At 48.1% G+C, this 15,866-nt stretch overlaps 1 protein-coding gene across 2 annotated transcripts in view; it reads right to left on the reverse strand.

Annotated features, from left to right (window-relative positions):
* The window catches only part of SYN3 (synapsin III), a 460,518-nt gene extending 449,931 nt beyond the window's left edge, over positions 1-10,587 (reverse strand). The window contains exon 1 of one of the 2 annotated variants that reach the window (XM_023631109.2): positions 10,453-10,587. The gene's annotated coding sequence lies outside the window, so the exon portion shown is untranslated. Of the gene's footprint in view, positions 1-4,593; positions 5,052-10,452 lie in introns of those variants that run through there. The other variant, XM_023631110.2, reaches the window with a different exon arrangement.
* Positions 10,588-15,866: the final 5,279 nt, after the last annotated feature.

Consider the following 15,866-nt stretch of genomic DNA (forward strand, 5'->3'; position numbering starts at 1 on the left):
TCACATCTTCTCAAACTCTCCCTCGGTCCTCTCTACCTACCCTGAGGCTCACTCGCTGTTCCCTCTGTTTGGAATTCTCTTCCATAGCTATTTCTCAAACCCATTCCCAAACCTCATTCAAGCCTACGTTGCAATATCAGATCCTCAGAGCAACCTTCTTTAGCTGGCTTTGCTATAAAGGCATCTTCCTGTGCCCTTCCACTGCTTCATTTTTCGTCATGGCTCTCATCACTAACTGATCCCACACAATGTATCTGTCTTAAGGTTACTTTCTATTTCCCCACCAGAATATAGGATCCACCAGGAGAGGGATCCTGTCTGCTCTGTTCATGGATATGTCCCCTGCACCTCGGACGCTGCCTGTCACAAGATAAGAACTCCCGTAAATATTTGTTAACTGGATGAATGAGTAAACCTAAGAGATGAACATTCAATGATGAAACTCCCAATGCTTCGAACTCGGAGCCATACTTTGCCACCCCTCAAAGCACCTATCCGGGTGGCCCCTGAGTAAAGCAGCCCCAGCCCAGATATTTGATTCAGCTCCTGGTGTTTTAAAAATGGATTAAGGGGACCGGCCCAGTGGCGCAGCAGTTAAGTTCACACGTTCCTCTCCGGCGGCCTAGGGTTTGCTGGGTCGGATCCCGGGTGCGGACATGGCACCGCTTGGCAAAAAAGCCATGCTGTGGTAGGCGTCCCACATATAACGTAGAGGAAGATGAGCACGGATGTTAGCTCAGGGCCAGTCTTCCTCAGAAAAAAGGAGGAGGATTGGCAGCAGATGTTAGCTCAGGACTAATCTTCCTCAAAAAAATAAATAAATAAATAAAAATGGATTAAGTTCAACATCTCCCTTCTGAGCACAGCTTTCTGGTGCCTGGTTAAGTAAGTGGCCTGAGGACGAGCTAGGAGGGGGCAAGGCTGCAAGCATGCATTCTTAGAGCAACACCACGTGAGGTTTCCTGAGGGCTGGGAGAGAGCCACCTAGAATGCCACTAATGTGGGCAAAGAAGTTTGAGGTGAGATTGAAGAAAGAAAAACCCCCACCTCTCTGCAACACCTTTTAAGGAGAAGGAATAAATTAGCATTTATAGACACCTACTCTGTATGTTCCAGGCGCTCTCGAAAGATTCGCATTTAATCCTCCATCCGCCCCTCAAGGCGGGTTCTATTGATCCCATTTTCATAAGCGAAAAAACCAAACAGAGAGGTTAAGTAACATGCCCAGTGTCACACAAGGAGAGGTAATGCCTGGTGTTTTAACTCAGGTCTGTGCAGCTTCCAACCTCATTCACGTCCCACTTGGGCTTTCAGAAGCAACAGTCAGGGGCCCCAGGGTGAGCACTGTCCAGAGGAGTGGAACAGGACACGCCAACCTCAAACAGGACGTGCCCACCTGGACACAGGTGACTGGTTCTTATCTAAAATTTTTCACAGACCAGCCTAGACAAGTCGGCTAAAGCAAGCTGCTGATTCTATCTCATTTAATTTTCATTCCCATTAAAAAAAACAGTTACCATGGACGAACGTATTAGAGGCTGTTTATCCAAGCAGAACGGCATCAACCCCACAAGCAGGCAAGACTGCCTGAGAATTCTCTAGCCCCTCACTCCATGCCAGTTAGAAATTGTACAGTGACCTTAAAGACAGGACAGTAGGAAGACCCAGACAACTCATATAGAATTTCTCTTGCTAACTCTCTCTTTTAGTCTAAACCAGCATTTCTCACACTAGTTAGGATAGATGTTCAGGGTTGCATTCACAAAAACCATGTATAATGCAATTTTTTGGCAATTAAAATGTTTTCAAGAGTATTTTTGGCTATGAGTGATTTTTCACCCCATACTACAGCTTTGGAATCTAAAGAAGGAGTGAGATGCAGCTTATGATCCCCCAGGCCTCCTCTCACTTCCTCCTGCTTGATAGATAACCAAGAAATCTTAGATCTCGAAGGGAAGTTAGAAGGTACCTTTGGCAGAGCAGCCAACCCTGAGGGTTACCACCCACTTCTGATGACAGGGGCATAGAAAGGGAAGTCTTACCCACTGGACAGCTCCCACCATCCGCACACCCTCCATCTATCTGCTATCTGCTCCCCTCCGACTTCTACCCAATGCTGCTGGCTTTGCTCTCCAGCCCTGCAGAATAATTATAATCCCTCTTTCTTAGAATAATCATTTGAATATTTGAAGCCTGACATTAGGATGATTCTTTCTTAACATTATAGTGATCAAGAAAAGAGTCAAGCATCTGAACTGTGCTTTTTAATAAATATTTGATGGTTTTTACTTCTGGGTGTACATCTCTGCACATCCAAAATATTGACACCCACCTCTCCTAGAAGGCAGCTCCACCGATTAATTAAGCTCCACATTTTGTGAGCTGTGCCCTAGAAACATGCAGCTTAGTTGGGAAGACAGAACAGAGACCACAGGTCATGTGGCAAGTGTTCTTACAGTGGTATAAATTAGGGGCCAGCCACGTGCAGAGAGAATGGTCAGAGTCTCAGCCCATCCACTGGGAAACACTGGTCACCTATGAGCTAGGCCCTCATGAGGCACGGCTTGCATCCTGAGACGCCTCAGGGAAACTGGCCAGGTCTCACACTCGGCTTGCTTACCACCCCCTTTCACTTCTCAGACACCTGCCACAATGCCAAGCACAGAGTAGGGGTTCAAAGAGTCTTACTCCAACCCTCTGGCACTTCAAAAAGGCCTGGAGGTAAGAATAGCTAAATTCAAATGATCTCAAAGTTCTCAAATGAAAGTTTAAAGAAAAACTCATCAACACAATTTCAAACACCTAGGACAACGAGGCTTGGTGTCCATCTCTTGCTGTCTATCGACTCACTGAGTGACATGGAACCAGTCACCTCACCTCTCTGGACCTCCATTTCCTCAGTTATAAACTGAGAGGCCTGGTCCAAAGGATTGTAAGGTCCCTTTTGGACCCAGAGTCCCCTGATTTTCTACTGTCCCAGACAGTAAACTGGGTAATCCACAATAATCTGGCTGAACTAGTCGATCCCAAAACCAGTGCGTGCTTTCTACTAGAAAGAAGAGCACACCAGGAAGCAAAGGCAGACAAGGATTCCAGCTTCATCCCTTCCATTCTCCTGCCACGTTCTGCCACCCCAGTACCTTCGCCTGCACAGCTTTAAATACCAGTCTCAACAGGTACAAAGTGATGAACTTGGGTAAGTCACGGAAGCTCCTTCAGCCTTGAATTTCACATCTGTTGGGTGGGGTTCATTCCACCTATTCCCAGGGCTACTGGGAGGGTGACATGAATTAAAACATGTGTAAAGCTCGAGCACCCAGACGACACAGGCTGCACGTCCCTTTATTCAAACACGTTTCCATCCAACCCACTTAATTGACAGACTCAGATTCCAATGGCTTTCCACAACCCAAAGCACAGACAGACAGAGCCAGAGGGGCTCTAAATTCAGCTAGTCCAGCTCCCTCCTACCTCTGTGATTGACAAATGAGGGAACTGAGGCTCAGGGACACACAGTGACCCTCTCAGGGACCTACATGTTCTTCAGCAGCAAAGCCTGACCCAGAACACAGAGCGGCAGACGCCAAGGGTCATACAGACACAGAGAGAACCCTCTGCAAGCTCCACCTTCCCCAAAGAAACTGAGAACTCTCCGCTCATAACCAAATTCTGACACACAAAAATAACAGAACTTTTTATTCATGTATTTTTCGGAGGGTTGCAAGGGAGAAGTGGCATCATAGTCTGACTATGAAATGCAAGGTTTCCTTGAATTACCTCTGTGAGGAAGGCAGAGCTTCTGGCTAGCGGCCTCTCCCAGTTCCTCTGCGCCCCTCCCCCTCCCCACTCTGCTCTTTTTCAATTTACACCTTGAAGCAGACGTGCTTGCACTGGATCCTCTCTGGGCAAGGTGAGAAGTCTCGGGCTGGGGCAATAATCCATACTCCATTAAACACAAACGAGAAAATCATCATAACTGTGCTATCCATAATACAAAAAGAATTCCCCTCTCCCCCGACAAGAGCTCCAGTATGGGACAACCAGGAAAGTGCCCAGATTTATTAAGGCGCACCGATAACTCAAAGGTCAGGGACGCAAAAGTCCCCCCAGGTGACATGATCAAGATCTCTGAGATCATTCAGGTGTTTCTGGAGAAAGCTCACCCCAGAGTCTACCAAGGGCCACTTGGCTGAGCGAGAGCACTGCAGAGGGAGTCAGACATTATAAGGAGGGCCTGGGTTACAGCTGGCTCCAGGCAGACAGCCCTAACCATGCTCCCCTGCTGCCCAAGATTCCCAGAGTGAGGCATCTTGACAGAAAGCTACACGGAGAGCATGCTGGTTTATGGCTCCTGGTCAGCGCACTCCCAGTCAGTGTCTCCCAGAACTCGGAGGGCCCTAATTCAAGCCTTATATTGTGCACTGGAGCAAACAGACTCAGAGAGGGAGACCATCGTGCCCAAGCTCACACAGCATGCTGGGGCAGCCACACGATGGAGACTGCGGCTGACCTTCAGTCCAGAGCTGCTCCCTCCCACTGCCCCAGGGCTCCTCTCTGCCAAGCCCACTCCCTCTTCCAAAACCCTGGGCTCACCTCCCGGGTCTGAGGATCCCGCCAAGTTGAACAATGCTCAGAAGCAGGTGGCGGTTTAGCAATTCATCCGGTGGGAGCTCTGCAGGCCAGAGCAGCTGGGGCTGTGCCTGTCCCCAGTGGCAAGGAGAGACTGCAGCGGGGAACTTTGCAAGGGCTCTCTCTTCCCCAAAGGACCCTCCTCTCCTCCTCCTCTTCCCCCTCCACCCTCCCCCTCTCCCTCTGCTCCTCCCCCTCCTCCTCCGTAGTACTACGGAGACATGTGCTCTGCTTAGAAGGAGGTAAGGAGGAAGGGGCAGCTGCTTATTGGAAAGGGAAGGGCAACAATCTGCTGAGCCCTGCTGTACATTCACACCTAGCAGAAGAGGAATGAAAAAAAACAGCTCTATCTGCTGCCACAGAATTATTAACCCATGGGCGCCAGTCTGCTGCTCACACAGCTGAAGCAAGAGAAACAATACACTTAACCAATGGAGTGCCAGCCAAAGACATTACATCATCGGTCAGCTCCGTCATTGGCTAATAATTCCTAGAAGGCAACATTCTGCTTCTAGCTGCTTAACCCTTTCACGTCGTCACAGCCATGACTCAAGTATTTGGTCTCAACCAGGGGTGTCTGGACCTTGCTTTTATCAGGATCATCTGGGGTGTTTTCTAAACAGACAAATTGCTACGTTCCATCCCAAACCATCTAAGTCAGACTCTAGAAGGAGCATGGATATCTGTATTTTAAATAGTGTACAGAGTGCGGGGACCATTGGTCTATTCAGAAACTCTTCCTCTCCACGAGATAAATGAGATAACATTTTTCTGAGCATTTATTCCGTCCCCAAGACTTTACTACACATCTCTTTTATTTCCTACACTGAGCAGTGGACGTTGGTGGCTCCATTTCACAGGTATCAAAAGTAAAGTTCAGACAGAATAAGTCGCTTGATCAAGAGATGGAACCCGGCTTTGAAAGCCAGGCTGTTTGCACCCTACCTTGCTATTCCTTTGAAGCTCCCACTTGACAACAAGCCAAGCTATTTGTCTACTTATTGCCTCCAGGATCATAGAAAACAAAAAAGGCCCTCTTGATGAGCTGGAAAATGCCACTAACCTTGCAGAACTGGGGAAGGAAGAGAATGGTGAATTCCCACAGCAGGTATTCAGAGATCATGAACCCTCCAGAGAATCATTCTCTTTCTTAGGCTCAATCCTTCCGCTTCTGCTGCAAATCTCAGCTTAGCTGTCACTTTTCTCTAAGAAGCCTCCTCCCACCCTCAAACCTGCAATAGATGTCCCCGCGCCAGGCTCCTACGGCCCTTGTGTCAGTGGGCTGTAGCTGCTTATTTATTAGGTAAATTCCACAAGATCAGAGCCATTTCTACATTCTCCACAAACACATGCCCAGCACAGTGCCTGCCACATGTGAGAACTCAACCAGGACTGTGGAAATAAGAAACGGAAGGAGGGAGGGAGGGAGAGACGGAGGGAAAGGCTTTGCTGAAGTTCTAAATGGCATCACGCTGAGATGGGAAAAGCAAAGGGCTGGCAGCCAGGAGATCCACATGAACAAATTGTCTGACTTTGGCCAAGTGCATTGGTGGGGAGCCTTGGTTTCCTCAGTTGAAAATGAGGACAACAGCACCTTCCTCGTAGGTAGTCATGAGGATCAAATTAAAGAATGATCCAGGCTCCAGTGTGCTCTTCTACACTCTCTCCTTAGATCTCCTCCATTTTGTTGGCTGACATCTAAGTGCTGACAACTCCCATATTTCTATCTCCAGCCCAGACATCCCCCCTGGTCTCCATGAGGATGTCTAACGGGCATCTCCATGACAGCATTTGAATTTTCTCTCTAACCACAACCTGCTCCTCACCCAGTCTCCTCCACTCTGTGGTTGGCGCCCCCATCCACCCAATCTTTGTTTTTAGGTGAGGTGAAATTCATATAACATAAAATTAAGCATTTTAAAGTGTATAATTCAGCGGCATTTGGTACATTCATAATGTTGTGCAACCAACACCTCTATCCAGTTCCAAAACATTTTCATCACCCCCAGAGGACACCATTTACCCTTTAAACAGCCATACCGCATCTCCACCCCCGCCCCCCCCCCCCCCCCCCGGGCTAAGCCCCTGGCAAATACCAATCTTCTTCCTGTCTCTGTGGATTTACCTATTCTGGATAGTTCATATAAATTGAATCATACAATATGCGACCATTTGTGTCTGGCTTCTTTCATTTGGCACGTTCTCAAGACCCATCCGTGTAGTAACATGTATCAGCACTTCATTCCTCTTTAGGGCTGAGTGCTATTCCCCTGGAAGTATACACCACATTTTGTCGATCCATTCACCTGTCAATGGACATTTGGCACCCCTCCAGTCTTAAACCATAAGCCCAAGGGTCATCCTTGATCCTTTCCTTTCCCATATTCCTGACATATGATGTATCAGCAAGTCCTGTCCATTTATATCCCAAATATATCTCCAATCCTTCTACATTTCTCCAACACCATTGCTATCCTGTAGCCAAGACATAAACATCTCTCTCACCCAACTCCTAATTAGTGACAGGATCCCATTCTCCTCTCTTCTCCATTTTTCACCTGATAGTCGCATAAACTATCATCCATGCTCTTCAGCAATACTTACAAGCACTTTCCTTCATGGAGTTTGCCTCCTGGAGGCATGACACACAACAAACAAATACATACGATAACATCAAGTCATTACTAGGCTTAAAATCCTTCAGTGACTTTTCATTGCACTTTGAGTAAAATCCAAGCTCAGTATGGCCTTCCAAGGCCCCATCTACTTCTCCAAACTCACCTCAGGCTGCTCCCCAATCACGCCGGGCTCCATTCCTCCACCTTAGGGTCCTTGAACAAGCTGCTCTCTTTGCCTCTTGATCTTGGTATTGCTGGATTGTTCTTATCCCTCAGATCTCAGTGTAAACGTCACTCTTGGGAGTGACCTTCCCTGGCTACTCCGTTATGTAGATTCCACCCTTCATTCATTTTACTAATTCAAGAAATATGCTAACCACTGTGCTCGGCTCTTAGGACAAACCAACTTATGATCTCCCGGAGCCTTCAGTCTAGTGGAGAGCGCCAACAACATGGGAGTAAATAAAATGGATGAACGGACGCATGAAGGGGGATACAAGGGAGGGGTACACAGGATGGTCCAAAAGGCCATTCTGAGGAGGTTATATTGAGACTGAAGGATTGGAAGGAGTCAACTGGGAAAAAGGCTTATGACTCTCTACCGCATCCCGGCTATGCACTGCCACGTTCCATCCTTCAGTGCTTGCTTCTGAAGAATCAAAGCATTTAATGTCTCTCTCAGTCTCCCCTAACAGACTGAACTGTATCCCCAGCACGTAGGACGGCACCCACCATTCGGGAGGCACTCACTCACTGCACATTCTTGAATTAATAATTGATTAATTAATTAATCGAGCCACCAATGAAATCACTTCATAGAGTGTAACAAGTCATATAGTTGTGATTGTTCTTGCTGTCATTGTTATTATTTTACGGCCAAAGGACACCTGGTCTGTTGGGATTTGGAAAAGACTGGATTGACTGTAAAATGAGAATACAAGTACCCTGGATTATTACTGGATAACTAAGAGAGAATGCACGTCCATAAGAGGCACTCAGTAACAGGAAGTAGTAGTCATTGTGCCTGTTATTATTAAAAGGTGATGATAAATTAAAGGTTCTTTCCTCACAAAAGCTGACTTTCTCAATTCAATCTCCAAAATTCATTTTCAGACGTACTGAAGAAGTTTAAAGGCAAGAAAAACGAACACTTTTTAAATGCCTGCTCTGCACTGGGCACAGGGCAAAGCACTCTGTCAGTCTTCTCATTTACTTCCTAAGCTCATCCTCTGAGCTGGCTGCTGCGGGACAGCTCTCAGTGCCCCTCCAGGACCAAGGCACTCCTTCCTCCCCCAGGCCCAGCTGCCAGGCGTGTTGGCTGCTCCCCGCTCACGGCTGAGCTCCTCTTCAGGAGCTGTCCTGCTGGAGGGACACCCAAAGTTATGCCCCCTCCCTGGGGACAGCCTGCACCCACTGGCTGGTCCACACAGGGTTTCAAAGGCCCCCTGCCTCAGGGGATCAACCGAGGCCACTCTTGCGCTACATCAACATCAACTTCTCTCTCTGCCCAGTCCTGCCTCCCTCCCCCGCCTCGGAGAGCGAGACCATGCCCACGAAGCCTCCCACACACAAATCTCAGAGCGTCTGAGTCTTTTCCAGGGAACCCGACCTATGACAAGTAGGTATGATGACTTCCTTTTAAATCAGAAAAATGAGGTTCAGAAAGGTCGATACTGTCCCCAAGGCACACAGCTAAAGTGACTTTCTGGCCTGACTCCCCAGCAAGACTTTGCTCTTCATGCAGCCTCTAACATCTGAGGCAGCGTCTCTGTGAGACAGATTGGGGAGCCGAGGGAGAGGGGATGACCAGAAGATAAGAAAAGGGGGGCAGAGGTACCCTTCACAATCCTCTGGGGTGCATCCCTGATGACAAGGTTGAGGTCCAAACCTCCAGAAACAATATAAAAATGACCTGCAGGTTGCAGAAGCAAGCAATAGCGGGCAACAGCTCCCACCGGAATGAATCCATGCCCGGAAGCCAGGGAGCAGAGCTCCTGGGCAGACCCAGCTGCCTTAAGGGGCCAGAGTATTACAGCCACATCTGAAATGGTAACTACAGCTGCTTTCTACCGCTCCAGTCTCCATCTATTTTCCACAGAGCTGCCAGAGGGACTTGATCCCTGATGAGACTTCTTCCACTGCCCTCCTTCCTCCCAGGACAAAAATCTAAATAGCCTATAGCTGCATTTTCAGGCCTGTGCATGTTTTAGCCCCTGCCATGTTGACAGCTCATTTCCTACCCACAATAAGCCCCAGTCCTACTTGACAACGTGATGGAGGATTATCTGATGTTTTAAGTCAGGATCCTGGACTTTTTCAGTTTCTTTACCTTTGCACAAGAAAATCTATCGGGAATTCCTGCTATCCCAGCAAGGCTCCCCGACCCAGGACTCCCCAACACACACACTTCAGCCTGGCAAACCCTGCTGTCCTCTAGTCTCCACTCAGTGGCCACTTCCTCTCTGAAGCCTGCCTGGCTGGCTCTGGGTCCTCCTCTCTCCCGCGTGCCCCCTGTACTACAGTGCACTATAATTGTTCTTCCTACTGTCCTTCTTATCCCAGGAGCTCCTCCAAGGTCCTTCTTCGGGCCGCTAGTGCTTAAAACAGTGTCTGGCACACAACAGGAGCCCAATAAATGCTGGATAAATACTAGGGGCGCCGTATCAAGTGCTGGTCTCTAGGCTCCTAGCTTGGCCAGGGAGCTACTGTGAGATTTTTTCCTGCGCCCCAGGATGACTGGGCATAGGACACAGCATGACAAATCTGACCCCTAGGCCCCAGGGCCACAGGTCCTTAGGGGTCTGAAGAGCTAGGTTGGAGCAGAGGTCCGGTCCCTGCGGTCCCCGGGTCCCCGCAAGTTCCTCCCCCGTCCCCTGGCGCTGGGTGAAGATAATCTTAGGAGCCACTATCGTGAGCACCTCTGGCTCCCGGGCCCCTCAGGCATTTCTGGCACGCGGGTCGGTCTGTCCCAGGGCGGGCCCGGAGCCGGGCAGCGGCAGCCCGGGGGGGAAGAGCAGCGCGGCGGCTCCTCGCCTGCCTCCCGGCCCCGCCGCGCGCCCGCATCCCCCGGGCACCGAGCAGGAGGGAGCGCTCGGGGACGCAGCCGGGTGCGAGAACGCCCCAGCAGCCCTGGCTTGGGCGAGGGGGAGGACTCCCTGCTGCCGGAAAACCCACGAAGTCTACTTCGCTGCGGGACTCTGCTTACCGCGCGAGCCGCCAGGAGCCGGGAGCCCGCTGGGTGGCTTGGCCGCTGCGCCCGCCTGCGGAGCCGCTCCGGGTCCCGAGCTCAGCCTCCGCATCCACCGCGCGCCAGCGTCTCCCCTCGGCGGCCCGGCCTCCCCGCGCCGCGGCGCCCCATTGGCTGGGGCAGCCAGGCCCCGCCCCGACGGCCACGCCCCTGCCACCCCTCCCCGGGTCTCCCCACCACCCGCCTCCGCAGCTCGCCACCGGGGAAAAGTTGCTTCTGGGCTCTGAGCTCTCACTTGGCTCAGGCAGCCGAGTGAGGTGATAACGCGTCCCGAGAGCTTCTAGACGCCCCTCGGGGAGTGCGGAGAGTGCAGCGTCCTTGGAAGCCAGCTTTGAGAAGCCACCTGACCTCGCTGGACCTCAGGAGGCGCCTCGGAGAAACCGGGCAGCCACTATCCGCAAATGTCCCAGGCAGTGTGCTAGACACTTAGCACCAAAAGAGCAACAGGGTGAAGTCTATCGCCCTTATGGAGTTTGCATGGGGTGGGGGTGGGGCAGGCAGTATGCAAGTAAACAAAGAAAGAAAGAAAGTAATGTCGGATTGTTAGAAGCATTATGGGGGGCGAGGGGAAGGTGGCCATAAATAAGAAAGGGGGCCAGGGATGCTATAAATAGAATAGTCTCCAGAGGCATCTCGGGAAGGCGATATTTGAACAGAGAGTTGAAGGAAAAAGCAATTCCGGGGCTGGAGGAAGTGCCTCGTCGACAAGGGAACAGCAAATGCACCGTGGTTCTGAGTCTGGACCCGGAGCCTAAGATGGCTGAGTGTAGAGACCTGGGGAAAGGGCGCTATGGCCAGGGGTGGACCAGAGCTAAGTGGTGGAACTGTGTGGGCCAACGTGAAGAGCTTCAGTTTTGTTATAAGGACAAAGATAAGCCATTAAAGGGTTTTTTTTCTTTTTTTTGCGGGGGGGGGGGGGCCGGCTATGACAGTTTTAAATGACCACTCTGGCTGATGTGTGGAGAATGGATGTTGGAGGAGAAAGAAGGGAAGCAGGGAGACTAGCTAGGAAGTGTCTTAGTTGGCTTGGGCTCCCACAGCAAAATACCACAGGCTGGGTGACTTAAACAACAGAAATTTATTTTCTCACAGTTCTGGAGGCTAGAAGTCCAAGATCAAGGTGCCAGCATAGTCTTTTTCTGGTGAGAGCTCTCTTTCTGGCGTGGAGATATATGGCTGTCTTCTCCCTGTGTCCTCACGTGGTGAGGAGAGAAAGGGAGCTGGCTCTCTGGTGTCTCTTCATGTAAGGACTAACACCATCATGGGGCCCCTGCCCCCATAACCTCATCTAAGTCCAATTACCTCCCAAAGGCCCCATCTCTGGACACCATCCCATTGTGGGTGAGGGCTATAACATGTGAATCTGGGAGGGCATAATTCAGGCCATAGCACGAGGCTATTGCAGAAGTCTAGGCAAGAGATGATGATGACTTAGACCAAGGTGATGACAGCAGAGATGGGGAAGTGGACCCATTGAAGTATATTTTGAGAATATCAAAAGGCTTGATGATGGATTGGCTTTAGGAGATGAGGAAAACGGATAAATGAAGAATGACTCCTGGGTGTTTAGCTTGAGCCACCCTGGAGCAATAATGCTATTAGTAACATGGAGAAGGAAGAGTTTGGAGGCAAAGGGAAATTAAAGGCTCCAATTTAGACACAGACAGGAGTGCTGGACTCTCTTCAAATGGTTTTACGTATATTAACTAATAGTCTATATAATTCTCATAATAACTGTTCGATGGAAAAGTACTCTAATTATCTCCATTCTACAGATGAGGAAACAAGGTGCTGAAAGGTTATGCAACTTGCCCAAGGTGATGGCTGAGTACGCAAGTCTAGAGCACAGGTGATATATCCAGCAGCTAGAGATAAGCACTGGGGAGTACCCTGACCTGGGACTCTACGGGGCCACCTAGAGGGAGCCTGCAGCGTGAGAAGAGAGGAGAGCCAAGGGCTGAGCCATTGGAAGGGTCTCTTCCAGCACCTCCACTTACTGCATGACCCTTAGTAAGTGACCTCAGTCAATAAGGGGGACTGACTCAACATTAGTAACTAGAGGGAAGAAGGCTAGCTCAGGGCTTGCACACTGACGGGTACAGGCAGTAATGTAACAAGTGAAGTTGGTCGGGTGTGATAGAACAGGGAGGGGTGGGGACTGTGGCACCTTGAGGTGTCACACTTGCCTAAGGGGGCAATTGTTTCTCAGCAACACCTGATTTTTGCCATATGGGAATATGGACCCTGAGTTGCCAGATGCTCTGATTTTTATCAAAGGGCCAGAAACTCAGATTATGTTAAATCTCCAGATTTTTTAATGTTGGCAATTAATTAAAACTTTTTTTTAAAGGCTGTGTGGGCTAAGACTGTTAGGAAAACCAAAACCAAGCTTTGGACCTTTGGCTACTAATTTCCACCTCTGGATTAGACAAAAACTCAGATCCTTTCAAGAAACTCCCTCACAGTTTCTGTCCAGACATGGATGATGACAATAGTGGGACATAAAAGCATGCAGGAAATCTCAACTCAGGCACCCAGCATAGTCTTTGATGGCGTTGGCCGGCCTCTGCCTCAACCTGCCTGGCGTATCCTTTCTAAACTTCAGTTTCCCTATAAAATTCTATAAAATTCCTCCGAATTTTAACATTTGGAGTTATATCATCATAATGGTTTTTAAAAAAACTATTGGTTTTCAAATATGCACAGGAAAACTGCTTGGGGAAAAATGCAAAGAGTGTTCTTGTCTGGGTCTAAATTTAAAAGGCCTCACTAGTATTAGTTTTAAACAAAGAAGAAAAGAGGAAACAGGGAGTGAGATAGAGGTTTAGATGAGAAACCAGGCAAATGATGGCATGCAAAATTATTTTTTTATTGTACTATGAATAAGAAAAAAAAGGCAATTAGATGCAGGAGTGCTTAATGGTTTCTATTAAAAATTCGATGTATCATAGCCAGTTAATATATATCACCAACGGTTTTACAATAATGAGATTCTCCCATCATATATTGGAGGTCAGCTGCATTCTAGCGTTATTTATTCTTATGTGCTGGGCTTATGTAATGAAAAGAACCTGAAAACAGATAATTGCTCTCCATAGAGTGAGTCCCTTTTGTCCCCACTTGATATATCATTTAAAGCTGGAGAAACAGCTTGTGACTTTATAAATCACTGGATTTTGAGTAGGAGAGTGAATGTGGGGTTGGGAGCCAGGACACCTGACCTGCAGTCATTGAACAACCTCTCTGATTCTTCTTCATTCGTAAAATGAGAGCTGGACAAAAGGTGGCTTCCTAGAAGATATTTGTATTCATGCCTCCACATTCCTCTTGGGGGAATTTTTCATTATGTGGAGATCTGGCAATTCCCAGAGCCAGATCCTTCCATAATTCGCCATCTTCCAGTCCCCAAAAAGTCCTTGAGGCAGGCATGCCACCTAAGTTAGGCCAATTAGATGTTCACTCCTGGGACTTTGTCTCTCCAGAAAGTGACAAGGATAGAGAGAGAGAGATTGGCCATGAGATTTATCAGTGTGATGGTGGCAGTAAGAGTGTCCTGAAGAGGCTGGACCAGTGGTTGCTGCTCAGCCATGAATCTTGTTGGCCAACCTCCAGAATTCCCTCAGTTTCTCAAGCCTGCTGCTTCATGCCATCCTTATCCTCCATTCAATTTTATTTTGTGAATCCCCCATCTCTGCTAAACTCCCTTCTTGTGTTAGCAGCCCAAATTGTTTCTCTTGCTTTTAACCGAGAATCCTGATGGATCTAGGAAGGAAAGAAGCACATTGCATCATAGGACCCTTTCCCTCGGGAACAATTCATTGCAGGAATTTGCATACACGTGGATGCACACATGGCGACAGGCAGGCACATCCTCTCACCACTCAGTAGGAAATCCAACCACACAAGGATGTTTGTTTTTGATAAGAAGAACCCAGATCTGCTATTCTTAACTGATCTAAAAAAAAGTGAGCAAGTCCTTACGATAACACAAATATCTGTAGAAATAAGTCCTCTTGTGTGTAAATTTTGTAGTTTGTTAAGTCCTTTCACATATTTTCCCTCATTTCATAGGCACTCCTGTGAGGTAGGCAGATTAGATAGTATTCATGGTTTATAAATTATTTAAAAAATAACTATCATTTTTTGGACACTTTTTGTGTACTGGGCACTATGCTAAATGCTTTACATACCTACATACCAACCCTATTCAGGAGATATTATCCCCATTTTATAGGTGAAGAAACTGAGGCTTGCACAAGGTCATATAGGTAATGCATAGTTGAGGTAAGAATTCAAACTCAGTTCTGTCTGACGACAAAGGCCACACATGATTTTTTGTGTGAGTGTGTGAGGAAGATTGGTCCTGAGCTAACATCTGTGCCAACCCTCCTCCATCTTGTATATGGGGCGCCAGCACAGCATGGCTTGGTGAGGGCTGTGCAGGTCCATGCCCGGGATCTGAACCCGCAGCCCCCCAGCCACTGAAGCAGAGACCACGCGTGCTTTGAACACACACAATTTGATGTCATGTGAGAGCTGGTGAGTGACAGAGCTGTAACTGGAATCCAGTCCTGAGTCAGGAAAGTTTCCATTCCACTCAGCCACGGCTTGTTCAAACTTGCCCACAAGGGCAGTGTTGCTTACGGTTGTTCATCCATGGCGAGATTTTTTAAGATTATAGGAAAGATCTTGTAATATTTTCCCCTCTCTGCCTATCATGGTGCCTAAAATCCACACAATCAAAAATGAATTGTTATGTTTGAAGATTGGTGGGGGGAGGAAATGCAATTATGCCTCGAGGGGGAAAATGCTGTCTTATCAGAGGGATGAAGTGAAGGGTACTCCAGTCTATCCATACGGGGTTGATGCAGCAATCACTTCACTGTGCATATGTATATCAAATAATCGTTTTGTACACCTTAAATATATACAATTTTTGTTAAAAGAATTAATCAATTTTAAAAACATAAAAAATAAATTTGGCTTTCAAAAAATAAAAAAAGTAGGAGAACTTTTCAATTTCACCTATTTCCTCTTTGGATTAAATGAATTCTTTTAGGAAGATGTGGACGTAGGGCATAGAATAAAAGAAAGTCTGAGAATATTAATTTACTCCTCATCCTGAGACAATTCACTTTATCTCTGAACCCTGGTGAAATGAGGGGAGGGTTCAGAAAGTTCTGACGTCTCTGGTTCTTTTCTAGAATCCCTAGGTAAAGGCTCAGAGGTGACAGACCCAGGTCTGGAGCTGAGGCGGATTCTTAGCAGAAGATTTGGAGAGGTTTTATTCCCTCTTGTTTGTAGCACAGAGCTTTTTTGCTGACATTGCAAAAGATTGTCATGGCAACCAGGGAAATAAGTTTCCAAGTCCT

The sequence above is a fragment of the Equus caballus genome, chromosome 28, assembly GCF_041296265.1.
Source record: "Equus caballus isolate H_3958 breed thoroughbred chromosome 28, TB-T2T, whole genome shotgun sequence".
Classification (NCBI taxonomy): domain Eukaryota; kingdom Metazoa; phylum Chordata; class Mammalia; order Perissodactyla; family Equidae; genus Equus; species Equus caballus.